This window comes from Pinus tabuliformis, chromosome 4_1 (genome assembly GCF_031772625.1).
Source record: "Pinus tabuliformis cultivar Carrire ecotype Pingquan chromosome 4_1, CPIR1, whole genome shotgun sequence".
NCBI classification, from domain to species: Eukaryota; Viridiplantae; Streptophyta; class Pinopsida; order Pinales; family Pinaceae; genus Pinus; species Pinus tabuliformis.
This window is the reverse complement of record NC_142303.1, coordinates 232,578,483-232,591,900: the sequence shown is the minus strand read 5'-3', so window position 1 is coordinate 232,591,900 and position 13,418 is coordinate 232,578,483. Positions and strand designations below refer to the sequence as shown.

At 39.9% G+C, this 13,418-nt stretch overlaps 2 pseudogenes; one reads left to right on the top strand and one right to left on the bottom strand.

The window, feature by feature from the left end:
- LOC149175099 ((+)-3-carene synthase 1, chloroplastic-like) overlaps nt 1–9,065 on the top strand; it is a 178,334-nt pseudogene extending 169,269 nt beyond the window's left edge.
- On the bottom strand, nt 6,081–8,081 carry LOC149175100 (UNC93-like protein 1 pseudogene; annotated as a pseudogene).
- Nucleotides 9,066–13,418: the final 4,353 nt, after the last annotated feature.

Below are 13,418 nucleotides of genomic sequence, written 5' to 3'. Positions count from 1 at the left end.
GACCAGAAGACAGAGGCTGTGAATCCTAGGCATCTGGCAATTGAATTTGCAATCAAAACAGGGGTATTCCAGCAGTAAATGTTACATTTGTCTTTGTTTAAAATGCTGCCTGAGACCTTACTGTATTCATCTAGAACTTCTTTGAATTTTATAGCTGAGCGAAGAGAAGCAGCCCCCAACAGTATTGTATCGTTCGCAAAGAGGGCATGATTGATATTTTTTGCCCCTCTTGCAATGCATAGGCCAGCAATTTCCTGCTCTTGCTGCTCTTTATCTAAGTTGAAACTCAGAACAGAGGCCTGGAGGACGAATAAGAGGGGTGAGAGAGGACACCCCTACCTCAGTCCCATAGAGGCTTTGAAGAACTCCGTCGCTCTACCATTCACCAGGGGGGCTATCCAAGGTTCTGAAATGCATGCTCTAACCCAATTGATGAAGTTTTGACCCAACCCCAATTTATGAAGCACATCAAACAAAAATTTATGCTTAACCCGATCAAATGCATTAGCAAGATCTAATTTAATAGCCATACATTTTTCCTTTTGATGAAGACTGGAGTGGATTGCCTCTTGAACCAGCACGAATTTATCTACCAGCTGTCTTCCCTGAATGAACCCTCCTTGACTGTCGGGGATGATTTTGGGTAGAATTCTTTTCAGCCTATTGGCTATCACTTTGGTTACGACTTTGTACCCAATATTGCATAAGGAAATTGGGCGGAATCTGCTGAAAGAGTTTTCTCCTTTCTCTTTGGGAATGAGGGCAAGAAAGTCTGAATTTGTACCTCCTCTAATCTTCTGGTCATCTTGGGACTTTTGAATCATTTTGAGAAGCTCCTTCTCTACGATTTGCTAGCAAGTTTGTAGAAACCTAGCCATGAAACCATTCGGTCCCAGGGCTTTGTCGGGATCCATTGCGAAAAGGGCCTCCTTGACTTCCTTGTGTGTGATTTTTCTCTCAAGGATCTGATTCATTTTGGAGGTGATGAGGTTAGGGACAGTGTCCAACAGGCTGTCGTTATGCTCGTCTAAAAGTTCCTCCATGTATAGCTTCCCAAAGTGCTCCGAAGCTGCCTTTTTTATGCATGCAAAATCCTTCAAGACATTGTCTTCTTCTTTTATTTCCGTGATGGAGTTTTTCCCTTTTCTGGCTTGTGCTTGTTTATGGAAAAAGGAGGAGTTTATATCGCCTGATTTTAGCCAGAGACTTCTGGACTTGAGCCTCCAATATTCCTCTTCTGCCAGGCAGGCCTTATGGAGGCTTTGTTGAAGCCTGACCTCCTTTTCCAACTCTTCTTTTCTAATTTCTGCGGTTTCAAGATGGAGGTGTTGATTCTCAAGCTCAGTTTGGTTTTTTTTCCTTTGCGCAGTAGGATTAGGAAGGGTCTTGGCCCAAATTTTTAGCATGGCTTTGACTCTTCTCAGTTTTTCCTCCACACGAAGAAGGCGGATCCCTTGACTGGGACTTTCCAACAATCTCTGACCCTGTCCATAAAATCTGCCTCTTTAATCCAAAGAGAACTGAACCTGAAAGGAATAGGCCCCAGGTCTTTGGGGGCAGCAGTTCCAGGCTGATAGGCTTGTGATCTGATATGCTGTTGTGGAGGATGTGCGATCTAGTCTCTAGTCCAAGGAGCAGGAAGGAACTTTGCACCAGAAATCTGTCCAATCTTGCGGCTATGTGTCCCGGGCCAACCCTCTTGTTTGTCCACGTGTACTTGCCCATATTTGGCTTGATGTCTATCAGGTCCCAGTCTTGCATGAGGTCTTCCACTGTTTCCCTTGCCGGATCTCTGACGATACTGCCTCCTCTTTTTTCTGACGAGAGAAGGGTGAGGTTAAGGTCTCCGGCTATGATTATATTCTCCAAGTTTTCTAGATTTGCCAAATTTTTTATGGCCTCCCAACATGATTTTTTTTCACCTGCATTGTTAGGAGCATATACATTGACCAGACTAATAACTTCTTTAGATTCTAAATGCTGCAATTTTAACAAAATCCAATGAGTGTTTAGGGACTCAGAGATAAGAGAGAACTTATTTGGATTCCAGAGCGACCCAAGCCCTCCCGAAGCTCCACGGGCAGAGGTTGCATGCGCTCCATCTTTCTTCCAGATTTTTTTGCTTGCTTGGAGGAAGGCTGAGTCCTCTAGTTTAGTCTCCTGGATGAGAAGGATATCTGGGGCTTCCAGTCTTATTAGACTATTCATTGCTTCTTCCTTAGCTTTGGAGCCCATTCCCCTACAGTTCCAGGAGACTATCTTCATCATTTATTTTTGCTATGAGGAGCTCCTTTGGAGCTCTGGGTTTGGATCTTCTTCGTCTTTTGGGTTTTTCCTAGGAGTTTCAATAGTGTCGACTGGCTACCCTGAAGCTTGTCTTTGTAAGTTTCTTTATCTCTTTTTTCCTTTTTTGACATTCATCCTCTTACAGATCTTCTGGGGGTAGCCTGTGAATCCCCTATTTCCCCTTCTTCCTCTGATTCCTTGGACTCTTGGGTTTCCTCCTCATCTTCTGACATCTTCTCTTTGGATCTCTCTGGTTTGCTTGTGGATTTAGGAGGTGAGACTACTTTCGGAATTTTTGTCTCTTGAGTGTTCATGATTTCTGATCCAAGGATCTCGAATTTATTACCTCGACTTTCCATGGGTGGATGCTGGGTAGGGCCTGTTTGGGGGGCTCTGGCATTAACATTTGCATTTTTCCTGAATGAGGTTTTGGGTCTTTTGGCCTGGGTCCATCCTTCTTCCTTCGCTTTTTCCTCTACCCCTTTGGATGGGCAGTCTCTGACGAAGTGACTGTAGACTTGACACTTTCGACATTTGAATGGCAGCTATTCATAATCCAATTTCTAGACATGCGTCCAAGGGCCTACCCTTATTTTGACGGCTTCTAGTAATCCAATCTTCAGATCTACCTCTACACAAATTCTGGCGCAGTCATATTGGTCTTTGTTATTAGCCCTGTCTATGAATTTTCCGAGGGTTTTTCTAATATGCTTTAGGGATTCCCAGTTCCAATAATGAACCAGTAGATTAGGGAGCCTTACCCACACCGGGACTGCTGATGGCACATCTACCGCCGGATCGAAACCTGGCATCCATTTGTTTAAATACATCCCTTGAGGGCCCATGAACTAGGGGCCATTTCTGAAGATCAGATCCTTGTCTTCTTTTTCTGAGAATTCGAATAAGAAGTAGCCCCTTCCGAGGAAGTAAGATGTAACCTTGCTTTTGATCAGTGGAACCCAGTTTCTAGCAACCTAGTTTTATGTTGATTTCGGGGAGGGCCAGAGACCTGTAAACTAACCCACTAGAGTACGATCCGCCAGAGATAATGCTACTTGAATCGGACCTTCAGGAGGAAGAGCGATCTCTGCGATGTCTTCTAATCTTTTCACGAACTTGGCGGCTTCCACAGCTTTCTTCTTGGGCAGAGAGGCCAACAAGGATCTGAAGGCCTCAGCAACGGAAGGCATAGCAGTGGAGGAGGGCCCCTGGGGGGGTCTGGCTCCTCCATGGAGAGCAGCAGGACAAAACCCTAGCCGACCGCAGCAAAGAGCTAGAGCTTTCGGCCAAAGCCTAGCCGAACGTAGCTCGGGGAAGGAACTCTCTGCGGATCCGCCCGTAGGGATCGCAGAGAAGCAGGGGCGAACTCGCGCGCAGTCTTCTAGATCCGCAGGGTGCGGATCTCGCTTGCAGGGCCGAAGCACGCAGAGCAAATTGATCTTTTTCTTCAAATGCTTGCAATGTTACCTGTGGATTTAATGGCATTTTGTCTCTTCTAGATTGCCTTTGTTTCCTTTGACATATATCGCATGCTCAAAAAAATTCTTTTGCATCCTTATCTACTATGGGCCACCTAACCCAAATCTCAATATTTTCTACGCAATGGCCTTTCTTGCATAATGTCCACCCATGACTCCTCCATGAGCTTCTACTAGAATACTCTACCTTTCATGTTCTGGGACGTATCTTCATAGTATTTTATTCAGTCCCATCCATTTACTTTATATATGGTTGTATTAGTTTATAAAAATATATAATGTGATAATTTATGATAATTTATATAATTTATGATAATTTATTATATTTAACCAATTTCCTTAAAATATAATTTGACGCTAATATAAATTCTCATATACCAAATTAATGTCTAACTTAATTATGCACTTAAACATTATTAATATTATTATTATAAATCCTTATATAATTAATATAAATCATTATCAATCTTCCCATAGCATAAATTTGTTATATCCCCTTTGTACTAATCTCAATATCTAACCCTACATGATTGGTATCTTAAAAAAAAATGATTAACAACATTTATTAATGCCTTTAGCAACATATTCTATAATAGTCCTAACAAGAAGTTAGGAATCTAAATAATTCATATATTTTTTTATTAAAAATATAAACCATTTATATATTTCTTTTATTAGGAATTTAAATACATTTACATAAATTAAATAGCTCATAAATATTGATAGGCATTATTTTGAATATCAAAATACAATTTCATGATAGTTTAGATTTCTGTGATTTATGTTATTATCAAACAGAATTTTCCAAATAATCACATAGTTGTTTCAGAGTAGATGTTTCGAGCCATCTATTGTCGTTCATACTTTTTAGATTGCTAAAAAAAAAAAAAAACATAAAAATATTTAAACTATAATTTTATGATTATAAAAACAATTAATATTATATACATTTAAAAACATATAATGAAATTTTTAATATGGAGATTCACTACACTTTACAAAAGAGTCACTTCACTTTACCATAGATATTTTTAATTTCTAAATACAAATTGTTACAATAACATGTGTCAATACCATTGTTTTTCAAAACCACGTGTCCAAAAAATAATAAGTCATTTCATATGAGATTTGTTCAGGTAACATTTTTTTAATTAGGCGATTTAAATAAAATGGAAAAAGAGTATAACTATTTTGGAGATAAATTTCAATTTTTAATTTGTGAATATTATTAAGATTAAATCCTTACCATTCATTAATAATTGTATTTTAATCCACAAATTTGTTAGGAAAATAGCGAAATTCCTGGTATGATTTTGGTAAAAATCTAGATAAAAATTTGGGAAATCTGTATTACAGCAGTCAAGCTTCAGAATTTAGGGTGTCCTAGTTCCATCTTTAAAAAAATTAAACACTGGTATAGTCAAATTTTTTGAAAAAGAAAATAACACTGTTTAAACTGAAAAAATAATATGAAGTTGAGAAAAATTGTGGCTGAGGTAGATAACACCTATATATAGAACACTACTAATAAACTGTACAAATTAGTTAGACGATTAGGTCGGAAAAAAAATAAAATGGAAAACGAAGAATTTAACATTTCTCCACGTATTATTACACCTTAAAAGTGCTGCTAAAAATATATGTATTATATGTTTGTCTGTCATGTGAACATGATATTGAGAGGTATGTATCTGATTGCAGCGTGACAGGGATTTGTTCTGTCGAGTCTTTGCACGTTCAAGAAAAATGCAGGCTTTACTGATTAAATTCCATCCGATAAAAAGAAAACGATATAATTATTCATTTTGAATGGGATTTATTAATTTTAAGAGGTCAACTGCTTTCCTCTATGAAACTAAGAGCTTATGCTCAGTATTATAGAGGTTATGCTCAGAACTAAACATTTATTAGGGTTATTAGATTCTCTTAAAATAATTATTATACAATGTTACATTTGAACCTTTCCATGAAGATTTCAACTATACATAATTATATATTTATTTAAGGATGCATAGCTAGTGATTCTATCTACTCTCTTATGATAGTGTCTCCTCATATTATGATAGAGCTGTTTGAAATGCCAAACAAGTTCACAGAATGACCATTTTTCCACCCTCTGTGACAAATCTGTGCCAGCACATCCCAATAATCGAGTAAAGAAAACTTGTTCAGTTGCTACTAGAGCAGAAGGCAGAAGACTCGTAAAACCTAGATTCGAAATCTAGATTGCATCCACTTGATCTAAGAAGAAAGCCTATGTTTAAGTAATGCAATGATAGCTTTGTATTCCAAAGCATTTTTTAACCTAAAGAAAAGTGCGTACACTTTTTTTGGAGACTAAATCCAATAGAGCAGACATATATACTTCATAATAAATACGACAAAGCACACTTTGGACAAAAATCCCATCGAACACTACAGTACACCATGACAAAGCTTCACCAGATGTATAACCATTAATTCCCATGGGTTCCCACTCAAGGGAACGTTTGTTTCTGAGAAACTGATCAATGCATAGCCTTCTGTAGATGTAGTCAAGGTACAGAACTGTTTCGCTTCAGTTTGATACTTGCTTCGCTTCAGCTTCGAAGTCTGCTTTGGGTTCAGTGGAACTGGCAGTCTCACCATCATCTATAGCCAAGGCAATGAGGATAATCAAGAACGGGTAGCTGATTGTAACAAGACTCCAGTTGATTATGAGCTCCTCCAGCAGAGAAACACTCTGTTTGTCCGTATCCCAGCCCACCACTATTCCTGCACTCTGCACGGCTTTGAAGAGTCCACTGTATCTGGTCAGAGTATGTGAATCATCTGCCAAAGCTCCAATCGTCCAATAACATAGAGTCTGGAACATGGAGTCCAATAATCCATAGCTGAAATATAAAGCAAACGGCCCTGCAAAAGCAGCGCCGGAGTCTGTTAAATCGAGCTGCTGCAAGGGCTTATCTCTGCTATATCTCAGCTGATTGGCGAGACCACCTCCCCAAATTGCAGTCCCCAGTACTGCAACGATGGCCACGCCCAGAAACCCTCTTTTCTTCCTGCTCACGAAGCTGAAATCTAGAACGTACCCGATTATCACAGACCCTAACATCTGAGCACCCCAGAAAGAAACATTGTTGAACCCTCTGGTCCTCACCGTAAAGATCCTGCCATTAACGTTGTTGAATTCATAAGTGTAAAAGAACTTGCTGGCCCATGCAGCAGGGAAGAGCAGCAGCATCTTCCAGTTGAAGAATAGCTTGATAACCTCCATGGCCTCGGTGCTCACACTGGAGTATTTACGCAGAGTAACCTTGTTGCCATCGCTCCTGACCACCTTGTTGGGTGGAACCAAGGCCAAACTCACAAAAGCCCCAAAGGCCATGAAACACATGAAGGCTATATAGGTCCAGTCGGTAACAGACACGGCTTTGCTATGATAATTCAATATAAAGGGAATGAAACCGCCTACGACTCCTCCCAGATTGAATATAACCCAGAAGAGAGAAATGTATCTTCCTTTCTTGTCCTCGGTGGGATACGAGGTCATGATTGATCCCTGTCCAGCCCAGAGCAATCCAGCTCCGACACCCAAAATTCCACCTGCAATAACAGGAAAAGTTTCATCATGATAATGATTGTAGTAGAGAAAAGAACCTGCGTAGAGAGCATAAGTGCAGCAGCCTGCGAAGATGGTCCCGCAAGGGCCGAGGATGTTGTAGATTCCGCCGGCGAAAACGCCAAACACTGCAAACATCCCGTACAAAGCAGTGTTCGCATCGTTGGACGCCTGGTCGTTCTGCTGCCCACTTCCCCCAATCCGGTGAGGGCGTTGAACATGCCCGAGCAGCAGAAGCAGACCAGAGACATCAGAATCACCTGGGTGAGGGCGGAATTGTAGCGGAACCATTTGGATTGAGGAACCTTCTCACAGGGTCCCTCTTCTTCATCACGATTACCCTTCTCCATCCGTAGATTTCAAGGGAGCTCGATAATCCCAAACCCAAATCACTTTCAGATTTTTCTATATGCCTGATAATGGACTTTGGCAACTCAAATCAAGATGTCTGAGCAGTGAGAAGCCCAACATTTTTGTGAATTAGGATCCCTGTGCAAGCCACTGTGATTGGAATTCTGGATTTAGGAGCGGCCCGCCTTTAATTCCAATTCTGAATGGACAACTTAGACCTTTGAATCCTTTCTATTCGGTGTAATGGATTGGGAGATGTAGGGAGTACCCTGTAAGCGCAGCACGGGATGCCGGGTCGAATTGGTGAGCTGCAGGGGATGCCGGGTCGAATTGGTGAGGGAGCAGCCCCGGTTATTTCCGAATTCAAATTCCACTTCCGGGTGGCAAAGATGCAATGGAAATCGGAATGTATGTCAGGACCTGTCAGTCATAGACATTAATGCGGAGGGTGGCGGCGCTGGGCGGAGCTCGCTGAGGGTGGAAGAATTGTCGGCAGCTGGAGCCGGAGGTTTTTCGGGGTGGCGGTTGGAGCCGGAGGTTTTTCGAGGCGGCAACGGAAACCGGCCATTCCTCCGCCTGGGTAGACTACTCCATAATAAATAATACATATGCATCAATTTGAAAAAACAAATTAAATACTCTATGGCCATGCATTTTATTTCACTGGGTAGTGATTCGCTAATTTGTTGTGCGCGTGCAATTGGAAGCTTATATTTCTTCGTATATTAAAGAGGCAGAGTGGATCTCCACTGGTAATCTTCCAACGTTTCAGGACTACTTCAAGAATGGGAAAATTAGTTTTGGCCATCGTATAGCGATATTGCAACCGATACTCACATTGGACATTCTTCTTCCTCATCATATCCTGCAGGAAATTGACTTTCTGTCCAAGTTCAATGACTATGCGTGTTCCATCCTTCGATTATGAGGTGATACGCAGTGTTACCAGGTAATACTAAACCTCCTACGTCAAATGAAATGCCAATGCAAGATGCTCCTATTGAATTTCGCTGCACACAATATTTACGACATTGGCATGGCAAACGCAGGCGGACAGTGCCCGTGGAGAAGAAGCTTCGTGTATATCGCGCTATATGAAAGAAAATCCTGGATCAACACAGGAAGATGCTCTCCACCATATCAACAGCATGATCGAAGACATTATTAAAAAATTAAATTGGGAGCTTCTTAGACCGGACAAGATTGCTCCAATCTCTTCCAAGAAACATGCTATTGAAATAAGTAGAGGTTTCCATCACTTCTACAATTACCGAGATGGCTACAGCATTGCCAGCACTGAAACTAAGGATTTGGTGATCAAAACCGTTCTTGAACCTGTGCCTATCTAACCACATGTCAACATATCTGATTTACATTCAGTTGGTTATACCTAGTCTAGGTTAGGCTATTATTGTACTTTTCAGACTATTTCAATCATTGAGGTTGCAATGGCATCTCGGAGCCATGCTCAGTGAATACAGTTATCAATAATATAAGTTACTGAATTTTTATTAAAAATCTGGTGGACTTGAGTGCTAGCACAACATAATGTTGGGGATTTTTCTGTCAAAATCCCAAAAACAAGATAAACTGAACACAGAGACAATGCTCTGTTTTTCTCCAGGATCTTTAACACAGGAAGCTTAAAACATTTCTTAGCAGAGCATTACATACACCCACAAAATCTTTGTATTCATTAAAACAAAATTCCCAATACAAGATTCATCCTCTTTCACTCAGAGGGATTCACCAAAAAATTCAACAACAAAAGTTCCACTGTCTCCTCCTGAGATTTTACACTACTGTGTATAAAAATCTCTTTTACATTTACTTCTGTAAAAACAAACTTTTACATATACTGATGTAAAAATAAAAATCACATTATGCACTTTGCATATTACAAAAACTTCCAGCACTCAAGCCATTACATTGCAATACATATGATTTACATCGAATTTGTTTTTGCACTGCTGTGCATTCTTTTCTTAACATACGAAATCAACACATAAAAACTTTCACGCTGCTCCCCCTGTTCTCTCTACTCGCACTGTTGTGCGTTCATTTCACATTACATTACAAAATCTTCGTCTTCGTTTTTCTTTGCCTTCACCCTCGCACTGCTGTGCAAACTTCAGTTTCCTTACATTACAGTCAACGCATCAAAAAAACATATATATCATATGATGCATATGCAATTAAAAAAAATTTACATATTTTTTTTTACACCCATACTTCCGTATATAAAAAAAAACATTAAAATTAAAAGTTTTACCAATATCCTACGAACCGGAGTAAATAACATTAATTACTTGACTGAAATAAATGGCGGTCAACCCAAAAATTTACGCAATGTCATTCCCTCCAGGCCTGAATGCAGCTTTGGATTAATCGGACGGTGGACAATTTTCCTTCAAATCAAACGGTTCAGAACAATATCGGATGCCCCTTACTTGCTGAACGTTATGTCCCGATGGAAGGGTGGTTTTGAAAATGTACAGTTGACACGCGTCCAAAATTGATTGCATCGGATGAGTTTGTACGGAAACCACTTGCTGAGCAAAAGTGGTCCGATAAGGTAGCAGTTTTCTGGAGCTGTTTTGGCGAATTAAATGCTGCGCGGTTCAACTGTCGCGCAGTTGAAATTAAAATTTAAACACTTCCCTTTAATTTCAACTGCTGGATTATCAGTCATACCCAAACACTTACTCAAAAATTCAAAGCTTTTCTCGTCCAATGACTTTGTCAAAATGTCTGCAACCTGTTCCTGAGTCCTGCAATGTTGTAAAGTGATTTCTCCATTGCTTACCAATTCGCTGATGTAATGAAACCTTGTGTCAATGTGTTTCGTTCTCTTATGAAACACTGAATTCTTTGATAATGGAATAGCTGAGCTATTGTCACAAAAAATCACCGTTGCTTTTGCCTGCTCCTAGCGTAAGCTCCTTAACATTTTTCTCATCCAAACTGCTTGACATGCTGCTGCTGTAGCTGCCACATACTCAGCCTCTACTGTAGACAACGCCACAATAGGTTGTTTCGTAGAAGCCCATGAAATGGCTCCTGAACCCATGTGAAAAACATAACCGGAAGTGCTTTTCCGATCATCTACACTTCCAGCCCAATCACTATCAGTGTAACCAACTAAATCTGAATGTTCTAAGACAATATATAAAATGTCAAACCTTTTAGTACCTTTAACATACCTCAGAATTCTTTTTGCTGCCTTCCAATGTGCTTCTCTTGGCCTCTCCATGAATCTGGAAATTAAACTAACAGCAAACATTATATCAGGCCTAGTTGCAGTTAAATACATAAGGCTGCCAACTATGCTCTTATACAAGCTAGGATAAAAATCCTTGCTGCTATCCTCTTTGCTGAGTTTTAATCCCATTACCGTGGGAGTGATTGCTGCCTTGTACTCATGCATATTAAATCTGCCCAACACTTCATTTACATATTTTGCTTGTGAGATAAAAATTCCATTTTTATTTTGATCACTTCTATTCCTAAGAAGTATCTCAGCAAACCCATGTCAGTCATCTCAAATTTTTCTTTCATGATTGTTTTGAAATTTTCAATGAGGTAGTCATCATTACCTGTAAAAATCACGTCATCAACATATAACACAACAATTAAAATTTTACCATCTTTTTCTTTGATGTAGATGGTGGGTTCTCCCTCACACTTTGCAAATCCATTTTCCAGTAGATAGGAGTCTATCCTACTGTACCATGCTCTTGGTGCTTGCTTCAGCCCATAAAGATCTTTCTTCAATTTGCACACTTTGTGCTCTTGGCCTTTCTTCTCATAGCCTAGAGGTTGTTCAATGTAAACCTCCTCCTTTAACACTCCATTTAGGAATGCTGACTTCACGTCCATTTGGTAAACTTTCCACTTTTTTTGTGCTGCTATGGACAACACTGCTCTCACGGTTTCCATTCTTGCAACTGGTGCGAAAGTTTCCTCATAGTCTCTCCCATACTGCTGCTTGTATCCCTTGACAACCAGTCTTGCTTTGTGCCTTTCTATCTTGCCTTCAGCATTACACTTGGTCTTATAGACCCATTTGACTCCAATGACTTCTTTGTTTTTCAAATCTGCCCTTATTCTGAGAGGGAACATCCTGTTCCTCGTCATCTTCACTTCAGCAATGCATCTTTTGCTGGGTGCTTTATCCATGATGGTGCATACATCATTCACAAAGAAAACATTGTAACCCTTTTGAACAAGTTGTCCAATACTCAAGAGGTTACATCTCATTCCAGGAACATAATAGACATGTGCTATGGTTTTCCTTTCTCCTTTCTTTGTAAATATTTTTACTTCTCCTTTTCCCATAACATAAATTTTACTATCAGTCCCAAGTGTGACTTGTGATTTCACACTCTGATCTAAATTGGAGAACAAGGCTATGTTTCTTGTCATATGATTACTACAACCGAAAACTAGAAACCATATATCATCACTGTTTGTTTTAGCCATATTACAAGCTAACAACACATTATCTTGGCTGATATTTTCTCTAGTGATATTTGCATTGGATCTATTGTTCATATCATGCTGTTTCTTTTTACATTCACTGGCATAATGCCCATATTTTTTACAATAATAACATTGGACATTGGATTTTTCATACTTTTGTCCTTGAGCATAATGTTGTCCACTTTGTTGGCTGCTTCCTTGGCCTTGGTTTTGATTTGGATTGCTGCCTCTTCCTTGAGCATTTGCTGGACTGTTCCTTCCACTTCTGTTTTGGCTTCTGCCTCTTCCTCTCTTGTTTCCTCTGCCTTGACCTCTTCCTCTTCCAAAGGACATCTGGGTCTCTCTAAAGATGATTTTACATTTCTATTCAACCTCTGGTCATGTGTTATTAGTGATGCATGAAGTTCATCAACTGAAAAGTTTGAGAGATCCTTTGTCTCTTCTATGGTGGTGACAATCACATCAAAATTTGAGGGTAGGACCCTCAATATTTTCTCCACAATCCTCCTTTCTTCAAGAGTCTCTCCATGAGTCCTTATCTCTGTGACCAGACCAATTACATGTGTGAAGAGTGAGTCAATATTGTCTGACTCCTTCATGCTCAGATTCTCAAAATATCTCCTTAGCAATTGTAGTTTTGCTGTCTTCACTTTCTCCATGCCTTGATAGGCTGTCTTGAGAGCTTGCCATGCTTCTTTGGATGTTTTGGCTGCTGCTATCCTTGGAAACACACTCTGGTCCACTGCTTGATACAAAAATTAAAGGGCTTTTGAATCCTTCTTCCTATTGCTCTTCAATAGATCCTTCTCTTCCTGAGTTAATCTATTAAACTCATTTTCATTTGCTAGTTCTTCAAATCCATCTTCAGCAAGTTCCCATAAATCTTGTGAGGCAAACAGGGCTCTCATGGTTATTGCCCAATAGTCATAGTTTTTCCCATTAAACTGTGGGAGCTGGGTGTTAAACATACCCATGCTAGTGCTTGTGCTGGCCATTCCTTGCATTCTCAACTATGCTTCAAATATTGGACTGTGTATTTTTAAAAAACTGATTGTCTTCAACAGCTACACAAAAAAAACTTTGAGAAATACTTGAGTCCTTTTGCCTGAGATTTCACTTTGCTGGAGAAGATTTACTGCTGCAACAAAAAACTCCTCCCTTCAGCTTCTTTAACACCTTTAAAGAGCCTAAACCAGCTCTGATACCACTGTTGGGGATTT